The following is a 25,249-nucleotide window of genomic DNA, read 5'->3' as shown; positions in this document are numbered from 1 at the left end:
CCAGCAGACGAGTCTCTCTTGTTCTACCATGGGAAGCTACGAGGACCTGGTCTAATGATGCCACCAAACGAGGTGCCATCGCCTGCGAGCAGGTGGGAAATCGACCAATATGGCACCACTTTTACATACAGCCGTGCAGCCCTGTCCCCATAGTTGGTGTGGTGAATGCATTTCATGGGCAGGAAGAAATTCTGTGGCCTGATGCAGATATACCAAGTCCCTGGTTCCAAGTATTTTCAAGGCTTTGCACAAACCCCATTAAGCGATTCTACTTTGTGCTCTCAGCAGCCTCTTAGCCTCAGGGACTCATAGGTGTAAAATACAACAAAACATCACCATCCTTATGACATGTCCTGTGTTTTCACTGTCATGGAATCTCATGTCTTCCCAGCACCACCCCTGTCCACGAGAGCCTCTCTAAAAGGGAAGAACCTTCGTCACGCTAAGTGATTTTCTCTGACTCCCAGAGGTGATGAAGTGCACTTTGAATCCACTGCTGCTTGTCCCTAAAACACACAGTAATTCACAACTGTGGATTTGGAAAGCAAGCCTTTTCACCCAGTAAAGCAAAAGTCTTTTCAAATGGACCCAACATCACTGCTGTGGAAACCAAAAAGCCCCACGGCACCGCCAAATGAGCCTTGTGCAACACTGGAGAGGGAAATAAATGTCACAAAAATGTAATTTCACCTCTCATGTAAAGGGCTCTCCTGGCTCCCACTCTCGATACCTACTGGCATGTCATTTGTAGTGGTGCAATTCCATAAAGGCTCCACATAAAATGCTAGTTCTGTTGGTTCTGCTTCAGCGCTGCCACTAAATTGCTTGATTTGTAAATCGTGTTAATACCATATTTCTCAGAAACTGAATAAAATCTCTGCCTCTACATATGGAGGCTGAGTTAGTGCTTCTTTTATTATTATTATTTTTTTTATTTATTCTACCGATCATCCTAATACTTGATCAAGTAATCGGATAAAAAAAACTAACTTTATTAGGTCTGGTGCAATGGAGATGGTCTCGGTCCACAGTTGAGACACCATTAAACAATAAAAGCAAAAAAGTGGCTCGCAGGATTGTGTCAACGAAATTATTGAAGTGAACCGGTTTGAATAGAAAGCCTTCTTTTTTTCTAAGCATTTATTCAAAAAACTTTACGAATATTCACCACACGCCTACGTCAGATGCACGCCTGTCTTACACATCACTCAATGTCAAATATAAGCAGATGCAACCCACTGGTTCCACTTCTACTAACACAGGTATGATTCCCTTGTGTCAGTGTAGGAACATGATTGGCTTCTTATTCAGCTGTTATAAAGCAGATAATTGGCTTATTTGGAATAAATGCAGGAGGCAAATCATGCAAGCGCCCTCTTTATCGTTACAGACGTTTCTATTCTGAATAATTTCAGTGCATTGTCTTTCTCATGTAACACCTCCAGCGAACCTAACACATCCAGTCAGTTATATACAAATAAGTATCATGAGATAAAAGAAGCTGTGGAGCATCAGAGTCCTCACTTACCAAGCTGAGAATGTTTCTGTCGTCTGTACATAGTGGGTGCGAACGCTGGTTTCTATCTCTCCTCACATAATTAGGAAACAGCTTACCCAGGTACTGATAATGGCAGCACCAAGCCAATCTATAATTATCAACTAGACGGGGTGTGCTGCACGTACACTCAAAAGTGCAGAAACCATTATTTTTACCCAGAGCATCAAAGAAGCTAAACAGAGGGAGTGAAAGGGGGAGATATGTATTTGGTTCAAATTGATTTCATTCTTTTGTATGAATATCAAGGTTTCATTCTTTCTCGTTTTTCCCCTCACTCCCCATGGTGGCGTGTATTCATTGGGACTGCTGTTCCGACCAGATAAACAGGTTTTTTTGTTTATGGCAATTATTGCCTGAGGATTGTTTCGAATGTGACTCGACTGTCAATGAGGAGACGGACGGGAGGGAGGGAGGGAGGGAGGGAGGGGGAAGATGTGACGAGGGAATTCAGAGCGACCGCCAGAGCTCATTCTGTTGCAGTTTTGGAAAACATCTGCTATGGATATGGCTGCTGCATGGAAGTTGTATAGAATTTAGAAATATACATCTTCCTATTGTGCTTCATTGTGCTGTTTACAGGCAGTTGCGAAGCAGCTCTGGGTGTAATTCATCTTTAAACAGCACAATTTAAATTGCTATAGAATGAACAACTAGTGCATAAGATGGATGATAACTTTGTTAACAAAGACGCTCGTGTAAACAGCTGAAACTAAAATATAGTTCATGATGCAAACAGGAGCATGTGAGGCAGGAGTTTTTAAGCAGAAACCACTTTGATTCTCCCACGTTAGTGTTGCTGTTATTTCAGTGTCACAAAAGACCCTTCACTCTTAATTTAATTCAGGAATCAGGTTTTTTTCCAGCTTGACAGCTCACTCACCCTCCTCAAACAATAGTGACTGTGTGATTTCACTGCACCGCTGCCATGATGCATAAGAGCGTGTTTCAGAACATACTTTTTGACGTGAGCGTGCACGTATACACTCTTTGCAGAGAATAAAAGAAAAAGGGAAACACCGCCAAGCTCCAGCTTTTGTATTTGAAAATGCCTGGTCATGTTTTTAGGGCATTTGCATAATTGTTTAATTAGCAAGTGGGACAGAAAAGCTGGAAGTGCTAAGCTCAGATGATGAAGGACACTTAAGGAAGTATAGTTTGCAGGACAAAGTCATTATGTGGGGATTTTGTTTTATCTTATACTTATTTCTGTTTTTCAAATCTAATAGAGCATCAAACATCAATTCAAAAAGTCAGCATGAGGTTTTATTTGTTAATTATGCAATAAACTGAAAGATCATTTTATTTTCACATGATAAAATTCCTGGTGGGAGGAAATTCTGAAATGAAGACAAATAATGATAAAAAATATATTTTTCCAATTATTTATCCACACTCTGTAGTGTAACTTTTCATTTCTCTCTAACCAGCCACGATATCTGCAGCTAAAAAAGAGCCTGTAATTACCTTTTCCTTTCAAGCTTGACTGATCAGGACCTTGTTTTGAGAAGTAGTAAACATCAGTGTAATTTTCTGTGGACAATATATTATCACTCGTGCTGGAAAAGGGGGATTGGAAGTTGTGCGCAGGCATCTGTGACCTCATCAAGGTCACGAGAGGAAGGTTTCCCCCAGCGATGGAGCTGGAAGGTGGTTCTGGGTTGTATTTGCATATATTAGCTTCAACATTGTGTATCCAGCGTGGCAGCACGGTCGGCCACTGTCTCGTGTTAGAGCACCGGCTGGAAATGATTATGATACATTCACCTTGGTGCAGCTTTGTTATCACTTTAAGCACCGTATGTCTCTATCTGTGTCAACAGGCTCCATGTTTGAAACTGACAAAGACGACAGTTACATGGACTCCAACAATCTGACTACTGATCTTTTTCTGAATAATACATGTTTTTACGAGTTAATACAATAGTGTTCCATCTTCACTCATGTTTAATAGTTACAGGGCATAGTCTGAAACTCTAGGAGGAAGATATGATACAATTTATAATGCAACGTATACTTCTCTACATGTGCAGTTGCAATTTTCTGTCCGAACCTGACCGAGGGAAACGTAACTGAGCCCGACCCAAACCCGACAAGCATTCTTTTGTTTTTGTGTCTTAATCAAAACTCCACCCTGATGTTTTTCCAAGTTACAGGCATGTGCAGCATGAAAATTCAAGTCGATGTCTCCGGCAACTTGACCGAACTCGACTCGGAGGATGGATTTTGATGAAAAGATATCACATTTAAGGGACTGATATCTATGAGTGTGTGAAAATTGGTGCAGACTGATTGAATTTGAAGGGAATGTTGGGCCTCGGCTGTGGTGTGTGCTCCACTGCTGTTTACACATCAGTATTTTAATCACAATATTGTCTATTTCAGAATATTAGTGTCCATTTAAATCCATCAAAATACTATGAAAATATAAATAGGAGCCATTTCATACAAATGAATGTGTGAAGAATGAATGTGGATACATTTCTAAGTTTAGTCACATTTAACCTCAGGTAGAAAGCATAAATCTTTAAATTGCATTGAAATGAAACAGGAAATCTTCTAACAGTTGTGTTCTTTGTTAAACAGCAAGGTGGTGGGCTGCTGTGGAAATCCCTTCCCTTTCTTTTCAGCGAGGTCTCCATTCTTTGTCTGCGCTCCTCTAGCTTCTCTGTGCGTCTTCAGTAATTGAACTGTTGTCGTCATTCATCACTTCGAACTATTTGACCTGGCCCCAGTAACACACCGGCTCATTTCCAATCTGGCTCCCAGGACTGGAACTCTTTGGACAAATGGAAAAGAGCATATTTTGCTTTTTTTTCACCCCATAGCTCGCTCTCGAATGGTTATTCAAAAGCTTTTATTCAAAGGCCTTTTATCAAGAATATAATCACACTATGTCTGACAAATGTTGCCTTTTAAAGTAGCCCCCATGACTCTTCAGCGCCAAGATCAAGAATTGTATTTTTTTCTAAATGAATAATTAATGTTTGAAAAGTAACGTTTTAAAGCTTTTATGACGTGTGTTAATAAATCCTTGTTATCTGGCTGCTTGTAAAGGGCTTCACATGTCTGACAAATGATCGGGAAGAGCCTTTAAACCAATTCTTGACACTAAGCTATAATTAGATAGACAACACATCATTAAATCATTGTATTTCCCTTACATTTGTCAACCTGTCAGGACGCCGCGAGTGCTGTCGCAGTGTGCATGATGTGGAAGTCACAGTCCTGCCTGAGCCAACTTTGCAATTAGGCAGATGAAACCAATAAATACTTTTCTTCATATTAATATTTCACAATAATATTTCAGATTCTTTCTAAAAAACACGTATTCTGGAGCTTACTGTCTTTAGTCCAGTAATTAGTGTTAAAAATCAGCTGCAGTTTTCCTGAGAGGTATGGGGGGGGGGGGGTAATTGCAATAGTGGAATAAACGCAATAACATAATTGGCTAAAATCATTGATTTGCACTGTATGAAGCAGGAAAGAAGCCTCAGGCCACATGAGTGTTACTTGATTGCCTTAAATGCCGCACTGATTTATATTCCAACACAATTACTGTTGAGCTCAATACAGAGTTTCTTATTACATTTTTTCCCCCCAATTTTACCACAATCTGGATGAATATATAATAATGTCGCATTAATGTTGTGACATTTAATCAACAAGGGACACTCAGTGTTATGAATTGGATAAACAGTTGCATTTCCTATTCCCCCAAAAAAGCAACTGCCTGAACACAACAGAACAATCTTGGCAATTTGTATTAACATGGAGCAATTTAATAAAGGCTGGGAAGGGAAATGTCAAGATGTGTGAGTAAAATGGTTGGAATGTGTTTTCAGAGGCAGGACGTTCATATTTAAACACATTAATCCCCCTCTTTGCACTCTTGGCTCTCGCAGAGCTGATGTACAAACACTGTTCCCACATTACTAACCGACACGTGTGACCTGCTGATTCCGCTGGTACAGTCGTAATGGAGTGTGTGTGTGGGCAACATTATTTCCACAATCCCGGGCCTCTGGGATGCTTTGCTGGGCTTTGTGGTTGTAATACCTGTGAGCTGAGAGTGACGCTCTAGCACTCACTACTGGTGGCATTTCACTATGAGCCAGAGGCGGACCACAGGCTTTCCTTAGGGGATTTAATCCTGGAAGAAATGAGTCTGACTGCTTTGCAAACAGAAGTAGCAGCAGAACAGAGGAGGAAAGAAGTGAAACGCTGTCATGAAAAATCTATCATTTTACACTTTGCTATGCATGTCGTACAGTTGTGCAGAAATTGCTTGGGGTCGGGAAATTGTGGTTTGTACAATGATTCTCCACCTTCCTCTCTCCCACACAAACACAACAAACTCCCCAAAGCTGCTCCAAAGCCAGATTTATTTTCAGTGTCAGTGTTTTGTTTTCCTATTAACAATACTTCTTAAATTCTTGCGAGCTCAAAGTTCCTCCTCCAGCTGATAACAACTGGTGATGGAGGCGCTGCTGTTGACATTTGGCGAGCAGCGCAGCTTCAATTCTGTACGTCTGTGTAATGACAGTGGCAATATTGCCGGCAGAATGCTGACTGGTTGGTGTGCGTCCGCAGAGGGTGAAGAGTTATATCACCAGGAGACAGGCCAGAATCGCAGCTGCTGAGCTTCCCAGATTGCATCAGCATAGAGGGGGCTAAATCCTATCAGACAAGTCAGTGAAGGGAGAGGAGTCTGTCTCTGCTGTGCTAAAGGAAGGGGAGAGTGAAAGCTAACGAACAGAAATCGGGTCACAATGGCGCAGAGACTATTTACAACACGTGTGTCGGAGGAAGGTCAGAGGCGATAGATGGGAGGAAGGCGGAGAAGATACAGAGGATTACAGAGCTGCTTATGGAAGTGTTCGATTAATGAAAAGTATTGATCGAAAACTTTCTATCATACTTAACAATAATAAACCACATTGTGTGCATTTAGGGTTTATGATTCCAAGGATCCCACACAAGATAGAAGATATTCCAGGGACTCCTCATATATGTGCCAGGGAAGAATCTGACAGAGCCTGTGGTTTTACACTTCTCCTTGGAAAGAAAGACACAAAGGGAATGTTTTGGGAAGATATCAGAGTGGGGCACGTTTGTTTATCTGGTAGTTTACGGAGGTTGAGTCGTCCTCTGACTCGGCCCTTACTGCAACTCGGACATTTATGTTCACACATGCAGCCCCTCCGGATAGTTTCAGGAAAATATCTGGAGATCAGTGCATGTCTGAAAGTAACTATAGATAAGAGAACTAGCATTTCTCCACCAAATTCCAATTTGCGAAAGCAGGAGTCAGCCAGTCATTGGTCGCTCCCTTACATTTAAAATCCTTGGTTTTTTTAATTATGGGTAATCACCACAGCAATCGTCTGAGTCGGTGAAACAGGGGCAGAACTATTGGCTAACTGCAGCTGTCAGTGCTGACCCAGTCAGTGGTTTAAATGCAGAGATTCAAACAGACAGGTTAATGATTGGCATTGATCAAATATGCACCTTCCTCCCTTACTGCAACAGGGACATGAATACTAGTGTTTAATTTCACACCAGGGATTTTCAGCAGTGCCGTCATGTGGAGGAATGTGTCTGTGCAGAGGACTTTTTTATTATATTCAAAAATCCCTTTGAGCAGTATTGAATGTAAAGTTGCATTGAACTTTATGATGTTTTCCTTCATTTCTACTCTTGTGACTAACTGAAATGTTTTGTGGAAGATGGATGATGCAAGTTGATGATATCATGTTTTCTATTTATCTCTGTGATTCCCTGCTCAATCTGTCATGCCTCAAAATTTACATCATACAGTCTGAAACACATCATGATGAAGATTTGATCAGAGCCATCGTGCAGCGCAACATGCTGTGAATTGGCAAGATCGTCTTTACAGCTCATGTGACATCTTTACTGTGGTATTCTTACTTGCATATTCCCACTCTCCTCACATATGTGCGGTCTCACACACATCATCATCTATTCACGGTGGGTCGAGATGATCAGATCTTAAAAATGATCGGCTGCAAAGGGTTCTCACAGCTGAGAGGCAGAAAAAACGCTTCCCTGAATCTGACGTGACCGATCGTGCTTCTGTCCAAGAAAACAAAAGTACTGTTTGTGATGCAACACATCACATTGTGGCTTGTAACTCACTTACAAGCACGTTGGTTCTTGCATTTGTGACAGGTCCACTGCCAAAGGGGGATCAAAGGGTAGTGGGGGCCATGTAAATCTCATGCAAAGGTCTGTAGTCGATCCTTGAGTGGGATCAAATAAGAATTGACTGATGTCTACCACTGACAATAATGTCTTTGTTTTTCCATATAAATATGCAAACAATTGTGTATATTGAATTTGTCATCCGATGCCCCACCCCCCGCTGTCATTGTGAAAATGGTACGATCGAAACACTCAGCCGATCCAGATGTCGCCCCCCCCCAACCATCCCACAACCCACCACACACTCTGGATTAGTCCGGCCAGTGTGATTAGTTATCCAATTAATTGGTTGTGAACATTTCCAGGCTTCAGCCAGCGCTGCTGTAGCAGCTGAAGCAGCAAGAGAGGGTCAGGAAGGGATGGATGCAGCTAATGAAGAGGGAGATGTAAGGGAGGAGGAGGGGGGCGAGGAGGAGGAGACAACATGAACATGCTGCTGTTGTAGAACCAACTATGGCAGAAACAATGAGAGAGACTGACACACAGAAAGAGTGTTCACGTGTATGTTGTTCGGCCATTTCTATTTCACCATAAATATACATTAGCTCAGAGTAATATGATTTTTCAAGAAATTGAGAGCAATAGTGGTGATTGGCTATAGAAATGAGCAACTGATATGTAAAGTTAGGTTCAGGGATAAATTAAACTCTCATACTCCAAATATTCGTCAACAAATTTGAACCTCCTCCATCACTACCTTGTCTGTAGTTTTTTTGTGTGGACCATAGCTCTGCTCCTGTATGTTACTGTCTGTGTCTGACTTCAGGTGCTTTACATCGGAGACACTGTGTGTCCTTGTTTGCTGTTGCTGCACTGCACCCACTGCTTTCTGGATCTCATTCTCAGCATGCTAATGCCACACTGACACCACTTCCCTCCACCTCAACAGTGCAGATTATTTGAATGTACTGTATTTTATTTTGCATCATATCGTCACACTTTTTTTTTTTCTATTGCTGCAATGCACCTTCTGGTCAAGTCGTTGTTCTTGTAAGACTGTTGCTGCCACCTACTCCTGCATCTCAGAAATTCACCAACAATCTTGCAAGACATCCACAAATAAAAACAGACACATGGATCCGACACACATTTATTTTAAAAATCACTCATTAAATGATATTATGATGATGTCAGTTTGAATATTTTTCAAGGAAAGATGAGTTTACATGATCTTAATGCTCATCTGAAGGTGGGTCTCATTAATCGGGGCAGTTATTGATCAGTTTCTGAATAATTCAACATCCTGTTCTATTAAAGATGTTTTTCATCACTGCTCAAAGCCAAACAGACATTAATAGATTTGAGGTTAGACAGGTTTGCTTCTGCATCTCGCTTTATCTTCTGTTTAACTATTATCAAGTATTATTAAATCTCTCCCAAAATGCTAAAACATATTTAATGACTGTAATCGTGTTCATTTCAAACTGAAACACTGTATATCCAAATTGCCCACTAAACATGCCTGCATTTTTCATCAAGAGGTATAACAGAGAAATCAACAAAAATGTTAAAAATTAAAAATGTTAAAGAAAGAGGAAAGAAATTCTTGGATCCATCTGCTGATGCAGACCAGCACCAAAATCAAATGCTCTTCCATGACTCATACCTCATCCCTCCACTACGTTTGGAGGGAATTTGTCCCTCCTGCTTAATAACAAACAGACAAAACCTAACCATCGATGGAGGTAATGAATAATGGAAGTTCAAAACCGAACGCGACGGCACTTCAGCTTCCATTAGTCGTAGACATTTTTAAGGTGTTGCTGTCATGTAAGTGAGGATGACAAGAAGAGGAGAGAGAAAATATCTGTGAAGTATTCTGCTTCAGGTGGAGAGGAGGGCCAAGTGCGTGACGGGCACAAGGGAGTGTGATGTCATCACTCAATATCCAGGTCTGATGATGAACAGAGAGTTTTCCTGAGCGCCTCCTCTGTCGATTATCAAACAGGCTCACCTTGTCTTTTCTCTGATGCCAGATCGATATCAAAACAGCATGTGCGTCTCCTCTCATTCAAATCGCCACATGTGGGGCGCCGGCTTCATTTTTTGCATCAGCACCATGACAACCCTTCAGCCTCCTGAGACGTATATAACCGCAGGGACAAGGACTTTCCATGTAATGCACCCCATTTGTATACGTGATACATCATTGTGTGGCAGTACACATAATAACTTGTGCTTTTCCTCCGCACTTCTCTTACAGCACAGAGAGTCTGATGGAAAATCTCAGAGCAGCTGAAGAGAGCAAAATCAATAATCTATTCTATTTAATGGGCTGGAGTGTCACAGTAACGAGATGGGAGTGGATGAGGCGAATCGTCCATTGCCAAATCTTAACAGAAGGTTGCACACAGAGACTCTTTCCCTTCCCATCCTCCTGCCTCTCTGGCTCCTTCCTGTCTCCTGCACACACACGCACACACTCCACTGAGCTTTACGTCATGAATCGCACCTTTTCTGATTCCCCATTCTCTGAATCTTTCACTCTGCTTCAGCATCAATATGTAAAATGCTCATCATGCATTAATATTTCAGGGTTTTGTATTAACTTAAACTCGTGCGCCCTCGTTATATTTAAAACAGACCGGCAGCTTTTGTTTGTCTCCTTTGTACCTCTGAGTTTAAATAGCACAACACTGGTTGTTCTACTTTGCACCGACTCCTGTTGCCAAACTCATACATAGGAAATTATTTGAAAGACTTCTGACTTTGATGCCTGTTTTCCCCACGCTGCGCTCGCTCCTCTCCCCGTCAGCATTTCAGTATCGACTTCTGAATTAATCTCTGTGATTAAGAAATACAGGAAGGTGACGGTTTCATTCCTTGTACAACAAACAGAAGATTTAGCTGTAGTGTTTCTCTGTCGCTCGAGCTTGGCAGGCGATATTGGCAGCACAATGATTTCATACTTCGCCTGATGGAAATTGGAAAATCATCTTCTCAAACATTGGCGTTGTCTGCTGCCCTCTCTGGATGCAGGCCGCTCTGGAACAACAGAGTCTCAAACACCTTCTCCTCCAAAGGGAAGCATGTTAGTACGACACCTTGACATTCAGTATGTTTCCTGCAACATGAGAATTACATCTTTTAATTCAGCATTTGGCTTTTTATAAAAAACAAAACCACAAATACTACTGGCAACTCCTTTTATATATTGCTAACACTAGTATAAGTTTGCAAAATCCTGATTTATTATTGGGGAACCTCATTTGTTGCTGACAAGTCTTAAGGACTAATGTCGGACTGCTTCTAATGATTTTTTTCAGAATTCGTTAATCTGATGTTGATTTTCTCAATTAATCCCTCAAAAAAGCCCCAAATAAAAAAATAAAAAAAACTTCAAACGAAGGCTCAATCTCATCTCTTTTTAGACGCATTTTAGCTTTAGCCGGTCAAAATATTCTTCAATTTACTTCAATTGACTAATGGAATAATGAATCTGTAAAATACTGAAAAGACTTGTTACGTGTATGAAGCAGCGGTAATAGATATGTGCTGACAATTGATATTCTTCTATATCTGATGGACACAATTGTTTCAAAACTATCTCAAACATTCATCTATTTTTTCCTTTCAGTGCTGGGGAGCTGGAGCCAATCAAGAGGCTGAACCCAGGTCAGGTCGCCAGCATATTGAAGAGTTGACTTAGAAAGAGACAACAATCCAGTCCCACTCACGTTCACACCTACAGGCGATTGTAGAGTCTCCACTCAGCCTAAGTTACGTGTCTTTGGAAGCCAGAGAACCCGGTGAAGCCCCAGGAATATACAGACTCCACACAGAAAGACCAGCCATCAAATTCAGACCAGGTGCCACCCTCTCAAACATGTGACTGACATTTCTCATCATGCTCAAATATGAGCTCTTCATCCTGTCACCAATGTCCCCTGAGTTTCTACTGAAACCTCAACTGAGAACCATTCATTTGTGAATGACAAGAGCAATTAAAGGAACAACTCTCAAATCATAAATTCATATTCAGGATACATCAACATCCATATTCACATGTATATTTCATATTCACATTCATGTGTCACTGAACCTACTCTGTGCACCAGACGGTACCTGGAGAGGAGGAGAGATGGAAGATAGGAAAGCAGAAACTTCAGAGGATGCAGAGGGTTTAGGAAAGGAGATGAAGAAGGAGATATAATGTAGAAGAAAGGGGCGGTTGCTTTAAGAAAGCTGAGAGAAATGAGAAAAGATGGGTTGAGATAGATTAAGTTTTGTCAGATAACTCGGATGACAACATGAAAATATAAAACACAACATCAAACCTGCATCATAAATATTCGGATCTCAGTGTTCTAACTTTGATTATGTGTTTATATTAACTCTGAGTCAACAGAGTGAAAGTGTAGCTCATATGTTTAAGTCGCCCCTTTAATCTCTCCCACCCTCTTTAAATACCTTAACCGTGAAGTATAAGCTAAGCTACAGCACATTTAGCTCCAGCAGAGTTCATCAGCTTCTTTTTCTTTTTTATCTTCACTTTATGTTGGAATGTGGAATTAACGGCTTCAGATGTTGGCTGACGCAACAAACCCCCAACCTCGAAATCACAGAGATCCGAGTTCAGCTGCACAGAAACTTTGATTTCAAAACATAAAGATTGCAATGAATAGGCTGAGTGACACATGCAGAAGTGATGATGGGGCTCGAACCCTGGGATGGACGTTTTTAGGTGTTGCTGTCATTAATGGTTTAGTGTGTTTGAGCGTATGTCTCCAGAAACCTAAAGTCAATCAAGTCCAGTTCAAAAGGTCTTTGGCAGCAGTTCCTTATTGAGGTTAACGTCCTGCACTGCAGACAGTTGAATAACGGCCGTACTGTGACAAACGGCTTTGGATGAATGTTAAACTCCTTGAGAATCAACACAACACATCTCAGTGACAAGTTGTCTGTATCAACCCTGTGTCACCAACAAAGATTGTATATAAAGATGGACGACGCAATCTCAACTTCCTCCCACTATCTAGAAATGAAGCCTAAATATCCGGGGTTAAGATTGCTGCCATTTCGCGCCGATGATGTCATTTCAAACCAGAGTCGGCAGAATAGCAATCAGGAGGTGGAGCCATGGTATCAAGGTGGTGCTGATACATGCCATTGACAATTTAACACTTCTCAACATTTGTGTGATAGGAAATACTATAATCACCCACAACGTCTTTGCGAAAATGTACTTAATGTTTACTTTGACTTTTTAGTTTGGCCTGTGTCTTACCATCTAACATGGAGGAGGCAGGGGTTATGACCTTTACTGCAGCCAGCCACCAGGTGGCGTTCAAGACGCTTTGGCTTCACGTTTGGGGAGCTGTCACATCGTCCATCTCTATTTACACTATAATCTCTAATAGGGTTGTAAATGCAGATACTGAAAATAATAGTACTTGTAAACACTTGTCAGACTCAAGGCTATAAAAACAGAAATCTATGATTTGTACAAGAAGTAACGATTAAAAAAAGGACTGGATGTAAGAAAGACAAATCTGTATCAGAATATAAGTAGATTCAGTAAATGCTTCCATTTTAAATAAATCAAACACAGTCCAAATATTCAGTTCCATATTGGTGCATGCTGATATTAAAAGACACACACACACAGATGATTTCAGTTCCAGCTCTGTAGGCAGCATGTTGTACAGTTTGAGGAGAATCTGTGCTGATTGGCAGCTTCCATTTGTTTGGACGTCTATAACTCGCCATCATGATGTGTCTGGGCTCTCGTTTGTGGCGCAATCAGGATGAGGAGGTGGAGCGGCTCCGAGGGCTCCTTGGCTCTGCGCCACATGGGTTTTTAAATTCACTAAATCTCAAATAGGAAAGCACAGAGGCCCGCACTCACATGCAGACACATGGCCCACGCTTCACTTATGTCATGGGCAGTCTCTCCTAATGAATATTACTTTTCTTACAGAAAGTTTTAGAAGCAAAGTATTTCTACGCCTGAGGAGGGAGAATATTCAATATTTCTTGCGATACATTGATGACATTTGTTCACATTTGCTTCACTTTATGTGTAGAAGTACAGCGCGATGAATTGAAAACCTGTTCCCGCCTCTTAATGTTCCCTGTTGGTTCCCTTGCATTGTTTATTTTAGGAGGAATGTTTATGTTTGACTTTGCGACTCACTGATGTAAATTTCAAATCAAAATTTTTAAATCCAACTCTATCATAATGCTGTTGGATCAGAGGTAACCAAGTCATTACAGAATGACTTACACTCCCTTCTGAGCTAAAAGGAAAAGAACATGGAGTTGATATTCAACCATTATTACTCCATTACTCCGCTGACACTCCAATCTATTGTGACTTTCACTGCGAGCCTGAGCCCGTTTCCTGAGTCAGTCAGTTGTTATTAGGCCGAGGATTAGTCCAAAGCACCTGTGTGCCCTGTTAAACTGGCCGAGGGGAAAGTGAGTGACATGAGCGACGTGAGGCTCAGCTATCAGCCCGTCAAAGGGCAGAGCAGCTGCAGACAGCTCCAGCTGTGTGGAAGCTCGGAGCGGCCAGAGGCTGAGGACGCTCGGCACAGCACAGAGGAAATCAGCACGTTTCATCAGAAAGAAGGCAGCGGCTGAATGGCCTCTGATAAAAGCCATTATTGAGTCTTCAGTGATTTTCAAGAACGGGTGGCAATGGAGAAGAGTGATTGCATGCATTCACTATTTACATCTCATTGCCTGCTCTTTATTTCTTTCATTTTGTCGTATTTCCCAGATTTTCAAGAAAATGTTTCTTTAAAAAGCAAGATTTATGTGCAAAATGCATTTAAGCCATTAAGTGGGGCTGCAGGAGAGAGAAGCATTTTAATCCTGTGATTGATGTGCAGCAGATTATCTATAAATTAAATTCTTGCATATTATAAAAGTATTAGTATCCGTGCTATCAGTGGTAACCATCACAAAATCTATAAAAAGAAATAAAGCGTGCATGTGGAAGTGGATCTAAAAATAGGGCTGCACCGAATAAGTCTTTAACTTACTTGATAATAATCAATAATTACTTAATTTTCATAGCACCTTTCCAAACAGCAATTACAAATAAAAAATAGAAAATAAAATACAGGCAAAATAAAGCCACATTTAGCCAGATTTTGCGAGGTCAGCAGTTGTTGTATCGTTAGCTTCTGTTGGGTTAGCAGTTACTTTCCTGCTACTTTTGTTGGCAAACAAATTCCCTGTAAATTTGAGCAATCATTATTTTAATCTCATTCCTGTGTTCTGTTCTGATAAAATAAAGCTAAAGAATAATTTATTTACTTTATCCGAGAAATCAGTGTTTCCTGTGGCTGCTGGGGATTTGAGGTAAAACGGGAGTCTGCTTCATGTTATGTCCTGAACCCTAAACAGGGCCATAGCATCTCCAAACAAATCAAAACTTTTGAAATTTGAAGAAATTATAGACATCAAAACCTAACTACGATTGCTGATTTAATGTTTAAAAAAAAATGATTTTCTATACTGTCTCAAATGGGCTATAACAACTGAAAATAGAAAAAAATGCTATGCCATTCCACCACACCAAAAAAATCTATAAAAAATTTAGACCAATACTGCAGTAAGAAAATATATATATATATAAATAATGTATAAATATCATCCTCAAAGAATGCAGCATCAAAGCCTGTGTATCTTTCAATCACAAGACAGAGACTGATTGAAACAATCCTTTAATGTTGGTAGAAAGAATTTTCTTCTGAGACAAATTGAAAGGAAGGAGCCTTAAAAGCGCAGCCACCACCATCGCTGCCTTATCTAACACCTTCTGTTCACTTCACACACAAACTAACTGGGGAGCAGCGAGTGTCATCCTCGCACAAGTATCACTCCCTCACTCCATTAAATTGGTCAAATATTTTAACTGGGGCATTTAATGTGAATATTGACGAAAGCTTTAATTAAATACACTTGCACGTTCTTTATTAAATAATGTGTCTTGGGGTTTTAATAATTTGCCTCAGTTGTATTTTATGTCAGAAATTCAGCAGAATGTGGAAAACGCAGCCGCAGTCCTTGTATTTAAATGATTACTGACAGTCCTAATAACCTATTTTGCTGGTTTTAGCCGGGCCTATTACTGTAATTTGTGAATGCAGTTTTAATTCTCTGGTCAACTGCTATGACGGAGAGTAATGGTGATGTTAATTTCAACCTCAGGGAAGGAATAACTCAGGCCCAGCCGACCCACGCTACATCGGATTCATGGTTTTATTTCCACATTGAAAACTCGCCTAGTTATGAATTATGAAACACATAGAAGATGGAGATGACAGAATTACTTCAACACTTCAACACTTGCTGCGGATTACACAAGGGAATATATATACAACACTTTACAGCATGTGCACAGCATGCAGATTTTTTTCTCTTACAAATATGAATCATATCAATACAGCATGAAATTCAGTGAAAGTTTGTATCATATATATTCTTCTTGGTTTTCTGGAATATTCTTTAAAATATACAAAAAATAAAAGCGCAGCCTCAGGTTTTCCATAAGAATATAAATGAGCCCATCATGTGGGGGGAAAACTAGCAGGTTATAGGGGTATGATGGTATTTTAGTAAAGTATAAAGTATCTTAATGAAGAAAGTCAGGCATGTTGAGTGGATTGATGTGAGTTTGATTTTTGGCCTTTAACTCTATATTTCCCCTTAAATAACCACTGCTGTTATCTTCACTTCGCCTGGGTCACTGTTTCCACATCCGCTCTGCTCTGCTCGCTCCATGTGCGTCACATGCACTGGGAACCAACCCCACTGTCCAGAGAGCAGAGGGCAAACAGGGCTTTGTATTCAAATGTGACCAATCAAGCCTAAAGGCCTTTCTCTAATACAAGCATGCCTCAAACAAAAGCCTGTGACCCTCTGTGTTTGAGGTAAATAAAGGCTCAGGTCACTATTTGGGGAAATATAGTAAGTATGGAAAGCTCTGACAGTCTGTGAAATATGATGAACCATAACAGGGGCATACCATATGTTTACATAACCATTTACAGGGATAGAAAAAGTAGGAAACAATATTTATGACGTTATTGCCCTGCAGGCCTCAAGGATTTAAAAGACGCATTTTAAAGAAACATTTAAAAGATTAAGGGGGATAAATGCTCTAATTTGTTTGAATAATTAAAGACACCAGTAGCAATCTGAATAATTTAGATGTACAATAGTTTCCTCAGTGTTGTTATTACTCTTTGATAATGTTTTTTTTTAATCAGTTGCCCACGTTTCAGTGTAACTTTTTAAGAAGAAGTGTTGAGGATGACTCTGGGTGTGATCTGGGCCGATTGGCTGAACAGCAGTTTGTCTGTCCAGGGTGGAGTTGTGGAGAAGGTTGGGAACTCAAATCAGATCCCGACCTAATGGTGAATGAGATCTTGTGAAAAGGGCCATGAAGCTGCCCCCTCTCTGGTCCACATCACTTACACACTGCCGGCACAGCCATCAGGCTTTGGTGTTCAGTGTCTTGCCAAAGGACACATCAGCATGTGATCAAACCGCCGACCTACAACGCTCTACCTCCTGAGCCACAGCCGCCCCCAGAAGAGAGAAAATCCTGTTGGGTAGTGAAAAAAACAACAACATCCTAAACTTGAACATCAAGAGGAGGGAGAATCAAAACAGTGGGGGGAGCACAGATTATCAAAAAGCTCTCTGTGAATAAGAGTCGAGAACAAACGTGAATCTTTGTCATCGATTCTGTTCTCGATCTGTTTTCGATTGAAGATGGAGCTCGCACTGTTGGTGGAGCTTTATTTTCATCACATATGGTCTCGAGCTCCTGTTAGTGACCAAAACATGAGATTGTGGATAACAAGCAGCTGAAATGTCTTTATTTTGTTACGCTATGGGGGCAGCAGAGCTTTTACTTTAAAAAAGAACGGCTGCCGTTCTGCTTCTTCTTTACAAACAGCAAGTTTTGGCTTTTGTTTGACATTCTGTTCTCTTCTCATGCCTCGTGGTGGAGGGTCTAGTCCAACTGGGAGCAGATCCTACAGCAGACCAAAAAACATGCTGATGAAATTACATATCCAACCTGGTCTGGAAGAGTGATGGGCTCCCCCCACGAAGAGCTGGCGGACATGGCCGGGCAGAAGAGCATCCTGGCTGCCTGTCCTGCCAGTGTGATCTGACCCAGAGAAGTGGAGGGGAAGAGATGGTGTGTGGTAATTAGAAAGAATTTGTTAATTATTTACACAAACCAATCTTTGACAAATTACTTTAAAATTCTGCCAAATGTTTTCATTTATACTTGTTATCAAGAATTACCAGTTGTTTTTATATACATATGAAATCAGGTTTTTATGAGTGCTTGCAGCTCCGTTATGATGGCGGAAACACAAAGACTTCATTAATTGTTTATATACTGTTGTGTAGATACTAATGTTACCAATTGAACTCCTCCTTCATGAGCGAGTCTAATTTGTTCCTAGCATCTGTGCAGGAGCATCTGCTGCCTACCAAGGACACAATTAGCAATCCATCAATCAACTCTCTCTCTGTCTCGTAGCAAACTCGGATCACGCTCTGCCAAAACACGTCGGCATTAACAAGCAACTGTTGGCCGTCACCTCCCGAAGCCAAGCTGTGTTTTGGCTTTAGAGTGGAGAAAAACTAAAAGCTGCAGAATAATATTGACAGCTTTTGTCTGAGACGGATTATCTGGAGACATAACTAAACTAACCACAGTACGTTGATGACAGTCTGGTTTTGTAAAGAGGAATACAACCGAACAACAGCTTTCAGGTCAGTGTTCTGCAGGTGAACATGCTGCATCACCGGAGAGGACGGATTTGAACAGTTGACAAAAGCTGCTGTGTAATTATTTGGTTTTGATTTTTAAGGATTAGTGTTTTTCAATCTGTCTTTACTCCTGTTTTAACCCACAGCCTCACAGTTAAGCATGACGATTATCTGTTTCTATTTTGATTTTAAGTCTTGAAATCTACTGGATTTATACTGCGAGTGTATCAGTATAATCTGTAAAGCAGTTAAAATACATTATGTGCTTTATGCTCTAGAGTAGAACCATAGTTTAAGTGTAGACACATGTAATGAAACATCAGAGATAAAGAATAAGACTGAAGATAAACAGAAAAAAACCCACCTCCCTGTCAATCAGCGACCCTGCACCACCTCTGAAGATTCACTGCTGCTGAGAGCTCCCTGGTGGTGACAGAGTGAGGTCATCTCCTTCTGTCCATCACTTCCTCCTGCCTGGGGCACAAACACCCCCCCCGCTATCGCCATCAGGCAACCCGACGCACCCTAATGAGATCTCCGACCAATTACGATCCTCTGGAGAACGCCAGACCTCTTATTTGCACCTGCTAGCATATGCATACAAAAACTGTGCAGCACATTCTTGCTTGAATCCATAACATTGCTCTGGGGACAGAAAGATGGATTTGCTATGACTAGGTATTATTCCTCCGGTATATCCCCTTCAAATAAGAACGTCCCTGGCTGCAACTCGCCCTACTGGGACAATCTGCAGCATGACGAAGTGCAATTATGTGCCGCATAATAGCCAGTTCTAACCCTAACCCCATTTAAGACACGAAGGGCAAAGTAAACCCCTGCGGGACACACTGTGACTGTGGAGGATTGGGAAGGAGAGTGTGTGTGACACATTGACTAAAAAAGCCTGCGACAACAGACTAATAATGGAAGGTCACGCCTCTGCCTGACATCACCGAGAAGAGGCAGCTCATTCAGGATTTCTGGCTCCGCTTGTGATGAGATGCACACAGGCATTAGGATGCGCCGCGACTGTCTCCCAGTTACACTCCAGAGTAAGTAGTGCCATCGGCTGCGGGTTGACAGAACAGACATGTTGGCAGAACATGGCTGTTTTCTGAGATCTGTATTATTTTAGAGTTGGAGTGAAGCGGTGGCCCTCTGGTGTGTACCAAAGGAAAATATGATTTAATTTGTTTTATGAGGTTTTGGTCCTTGTGTTGTCACATTTTCAGTAGTTTGTTTTGGACTTGAGCGTTCCTGGTGCCATATGCTTAGAAATATCCCCGAGGAATTAACTGTTGTCAGACGACAGCATCAGACTTGATTTATTTCCTTGAGACCAGACAATGCAAAATGCTGACAGTTTGACAAACCATCGCTGCTGTCATACAAGACGTCTGTCAGCGTCCTCAGGAAATAAGAAATCACTCTTGTTTTAAGGTTTTGATATGTATGTTCTTTTTTTCATGGGTGAAAGGGTTTTGATATTTTTGAGCCTGGACATTAATCATAATTTTAATTTGGAGGTTCAATAATCTAGATGATATAATGTTCAAAAACACATTGTTTGTGTCAGAACACATCACTGCTCGTCTTTTCACCAGCTAGATCTGGCTAGTTTGGTTTCAATTAATAATTTGAAGCTCTAGAGGTGAAACGTCATGATTGACGTGGTCGAGCACATGTATTGACGTGACCCAGATGCCACGATTAATTTTGAACAAACTACATCATCAGCTCAAGAGGGCAACAACCGTATCCAGGATATTTTGGCTTAATTTTCGTACAAGGGAAGGAAATGCAGATGTGTCGTCCGTCTTTATTTACAGTTTATGTCTCGTACCAATTTGAGACAAACTAGCCACTAGGCAGGGATGCTACATGTTTCTTGATGAGAAACTTATTCTGCACGATAACTCATGGGATCCTTATCTTTACATATTATACATATTATATATTACATATTTACATATTTATAAAACCAAACATGGAGATGCATTTCTTTCTCTCTCAGCATACACCTATTGTCACTATGTGCCCTCCACCCCACTTTTCACTTTTTACTCCTCCTCTATTTCTTTTATCTTTCTTTTTACTCCACTGCAAATTACTTCCATCACTTCTACTTAAGTGACATTTACAAATGAGGCTAAAATTAGGAAGGCAGTGTATCTCAAATTGGAAAAGGCACTGAAGTGAAGATAAGGCCAGAGGCTCCATAATATCAAACCAAATGATATGAAATGTCAAATGATGTGAAGTTGTTGCAGAGTAGACTTTTATAATCCCACCCTCATCAATGCAGGACATCTTTTAAGTAACCCTGTATTTAGGCTCATGTTTAAATTATTTTATGTGGTGCTGTGCTCAACATTGTCTTCGCCTTTAAAAATAAATATTTTGTAATACCTAAATAAAAATAAATGATTACGCCGAAATAAATAAAAATAAAAGGTCAGACTATTCTATGGTTCATTTGAGGAATAATAGGACAATTTGGAGGAGTGAAGCTGAAGGCTCCTTACTGCACATTTCCATGATTATTTCTGTGCCTTCCGGCCAGACAAGAAGTAAATCCATCTGGTGCAGAGCAGAAAGACATTGTGGTTTTATTTCACCTAGTTGCTGCATGCTGGTGTAATTTACATGCAGCTCATACACTAGATGTAGTGAAATGTCTTCACAGCAGCAGCAGTGTCTCTCTGTCTTTCTCTGGAAACATCCAAATTGAAACAATGTTTTCCCTATGAACGGCCAATTTCTCAATTACCATTACCCATGTTTGGATGATGATGGATATGTATTTTTTTTTCCAGCTCTTTTCTCTCTCTCTCCTTCCAGCTCAGTCACTCAGTCGCTGTTATTTGAGATCTGCTTTCAGGGTTTGGAAATGCAGTTAATTTAGGTTAATTTGTGGAACAGGGAACAGAATGACGGGCCCGGGTCATTGTTTAATGCAAGCAGTCAATTACGTCGGCTCTAATGAGATCAAACTGATGAAAGCCATCAGGAGTAACATAAAGCCTTATCGGTCACAGATGAATAGAGTCAGTCTGAACGTTTGAATTAAACTCAGTCTCTTGTATTTCCTCCCCTACAACCTCCAGCTCAGTGTCTTGACCCTTATAATCATGTTACTATTGCTCTGGAATAATGATCCATATTCAATAATGTGCAGCAGTAAACACTGTATGCACGTGTGTTACTTCTAATTAAACGCCTCGACCTCACAGCCTTTGTTATGTGACGCGGGAAGAACAGAAAATCCCATCCTGCTCATGTATTCCTCACCTCCCTGCTGAACTCATGCCCCTTGTTCCATTTCATTTGATTTGGAAACCCATTCACGGTCCAGTGACTCCCCTTTTTTCTCATGGGATTATCGACAGGGCGCCTCCATTTGTTATAATCCATCTCGTTGTCATTCCGGAGCTGATGTCGATCCCATGATCATATTTCTATCTTCCAGTCGGATCTGGCTGAATTGTATGTAAAACAGCAGAACACCCAAATATATCATTTCTTAAAAAAAAACACACAATCCAGTAGAATATTTATAAACCTACTATTTAAACAGTTTCTTTTTTACTCTATGGAAGCATCTCTCCACTGATGTGGAGTCAGAGGCATCTGTAAGTGCAATATTCGTATATTTTCAGGGTCACGTATTTTGTGTTGAGAGTCTTGGAGTTACTCCTTTGCTTCTTCGCCAGATGTGCAACACCCACAGCTCTGGAGGAATCTCTTTTTTGCCAGTTTTGTGATAAGAGGAGAGGTTAAGGCAGCTCATGTTTATGGCACGGCAGTGCTGTACTTATATATGACCCCGAGGCGGATGAGCAGATGCTTCATTACCCTCTCTGCATTACTAGGATTATAACAACACATGGGTATGGAAATATGGGCTCATGGATGCCGTAAGGGAGGAGAGATACACGACAGAATTGAGAGAATTTGCATTTATAGATAGATTCCATCTATAGGAAGGATAGATGTTTTCTACACTTACAGATATCAACATACAGTCAATCAATACTTTCTGAGTATAAACTAAATATTATAACCTTCAGGAAGAAAGCTTTTTTGCGTACTGAGTCGTCGAGCTTCTCTCAAAATAAACTGGTGAGCAGCTCTGTGTGCAGCAGTGGTGGTGAAGCTTCAGGGTTCTGTCCTGCAGCTGCAGCTCAATTACTGCAGGTCACTTTTCCAGTTTCAGAAAGACAACGAGCATCATGGAACCGCTTCTCTTGATTCTGAGTAAAACAAACCTGAATGCTTCTTATTTTTAAATATATCTTTCTGTGGAAGACTCTCTTGGCTACACTGGTCAAAGTGCATCACTTTCTACATACAGTCTGTTAGAGGATGGATTTAATGGAGATGTTTCTTTGCCTACTGAGCTCTCAGTCCTGACGTTGCATTCACATGAACCGTTCTTTAAATGTGTTGTATATTTATATAACTTTACGGACTGGTCTCCATTTCCCTCAGTTTTGATTCTTCTTTCTTTCTCTCTTGTGAGTTTGAGCCCAGCAGCACACAGATGACCTTTTGACCAATAGAACTTTCACCTCACTAAGTTTATTATGTTCCCAGCTGTCCCTGGGCTTTTTGCTCTCTGCACCAAAAGTCCAAAGAGATCTCCAACCCACAGGAGCAGTGAGTGACTCCAGACCAACCTGAGGGCAGGCCACCAAAATCAAAAGCACTTTTAAATCCACAGTCTGAAAATACGACCTGAAAGGGCATTTTTATTAGACTGTGAGGAGGCCGTGATGAATGGGATGCACTGTAAACGTTCTCACAGGGGAACGCCGCTGATGGTGAGGTGTATGACACGGAGAAGCGCAGACAAATGCGTTTTTGTTGAGTTATATTTTTTCTGCTTTTGAAGGTGCAGTGTCAGCTCGCATCCCGTGTTTCTGCTTACAGAGTCAGAAAGGCTGGGTCACCTGCTAGGTCACAGCAAGGCACACGTTCCCTTGGTTGCATAGCGACAGCTCTCAATGTCATTCGGATGCTTTTTGGTAAGAAAAAAAAAAAAAACTTGTTTATGCTTGTGAGCAAGACTCTCCAGCGATGAAGCGAGGGATAAAAAAGTAAATCATTTAATTTGACCAAAGGGACTATCAATTGAAACATGGTGATGTTTACAACCCGGAGCCTGTGTGTGCCCTGTGTGCTGCTCGCTTGATCTGAGAGGTTGGTTGGTTTAATACAGAATCACAGGAAGGCAAATATTTAGCTGCACATAAGAACAGCACATCCTACTCTGCACGGATTGTGCCAGTTGCAAAACATTAGTTTCACATTTAGACAAAAAGCACTTGCTTTAAAAAGCAAAAACGTCTGTGAACAGGTGAGAAATAAAAGCACCTTTAGTCTAAACATTGACCAAATAAACCAACAAGGTTATATTTTCCATTTCGTCCATTTGTTTGTTGTGTTTGTTTGTCAGCAGGTTTACGCAAAAAACTCTGAACAGATTTCCCTGAAGCTTGGAGGAGGAGATGGATCATGGGCAGTTGAGGGCAAATCAACGATTTTATAATCCTTTTTCAACAATTTCAACATTTTCCCAGGGAGGAATTGATGAATCTTGATGAGAAAAATCAGGCATATTTAGGGAACTAATTTCAGAGTGTGTGAAATTTGGTGCAGCTGTTGGGCACACATTCAGACCTGAAAAAAATCATTCCCACCCTTATTTCCTCTCACCTGGACCACTGTAACTCCCTTTATAGTGGTCTTACACAGAAATCAATTTCAAAACTTTTTGTCTTGTGACGAGAAGGATGCAGTCTGAGATCCTCTGGTGAGGCGTTGCTAGCCAAAGCACAGGCTGAAAACCAAAAGGGGAGCCTTTGGTGTGAGGGCCCCTGCACTTTGGAACTATCTGCCAGAACCTGTTACCTGTTTTATCTCTTTATTTAAGACACATCTCCATGAATAAGCTGTTATGCTGTTCAGCTCCTGGTAAAGCTTGTCACCATTTTGATGTGAATGTCATGTAGAGATAAATGGAGACGACCAATATTAATATTAATATTAAATAGAGTCGCTGTTTCATTGCATCACCTATATCTTTTACTTTCCTCTGCCATTTCCTCTCATGTTTCTTTCCTCAGTGATCTGTTCAGACTCAGTTAACACTTGTCCTCACAATCAGGTTTGACTGAATAACAGCGTTCGCTCGGTGGCCGTCTCTAAGATGGACGATCGGTTTGAGTGTTAGTTTGCCCCCAGCTTCACCCTGCCAGGCTGAATACGCTGAGACATTGTTTTGATTTCAGCTCGAGCTCCGCTGCCACCGCCTGTTTCAAGTTCTCTATGAAGGGGGAAGAAAGGTACCGCAGCCTGCCCTGCAATCTTCACTGGGCTGAAGTAAATTGCTTTCATTTTGGCGAGGCTCTCTTTTGTTATAATGTGACAAGGCTACTGATTAGACCAGCGCAGGATCAATACACTGTCGAGCTTGTGGCTCAAAAGAAATCAAGGGAGAGACTTTCTTTGCCCTGTCACTGGTCAGAGTTCACATCAAGCCTGCGGTCATGAGGGTTAACGCCCCCCCGTCTGAATCAACAGTTGGGACTTTAATCTTATGACTGACCAGTTAACAGTGGCTGCTGGCTTCTATTAACTGGCATCTTAAACATGCTATTTCACGACCAGAGGGGTTCGGCTAATTGTTTAACTCGTCTCGGTTACGTCGGGGCT

The 25,249-nt window shown here is 41.1% G+C and overlaps 1 long non-coding RNA gene across 1 annotated transcript; it reads right to left on the bottom strand.

Annotated features, from left to right (window-relative positions):
- Nucleotides 1–16,212: 16,212 nt before the first annotated feature.
- Nucleotides 16,213–19,322, bottom strand: LOC138413577 (uncharacterized). Its single transcript, XR_011245949.1, has 3 exons — nt 18,897–19,322; nt 17,826–17,918; nt 16,213–17,345 (listed from the first exon to the last, which is right to left on the bottom strand). It is a non-coding gene; the product is annotated as an uncharacterized lncRNA (long non-coding RNA).
- Between the last annotated feature and the right edge of the window lie 5,927 nt (nt 19,323–25,249).

This window comes from Paralichthys olivaceus, chromosome 13 (assembly GCF_024713975.1).
Source record: "Paralichthys olivaceus isolate ysfri-2021 chromosome 13, ASM2471397v2, whole genome shotgun sequence".
NCBI lineage: Eukaryota > Metazoa > Chordata > Actinopteri > Pleuronectiformes > Paralichthyidae > Paralichthys > Paralichthys olivaceus.
Note: the sequence above shows the minus strand (reverse complement) of the source record. Positions and strands in the feature narration are given on the sequence as shown.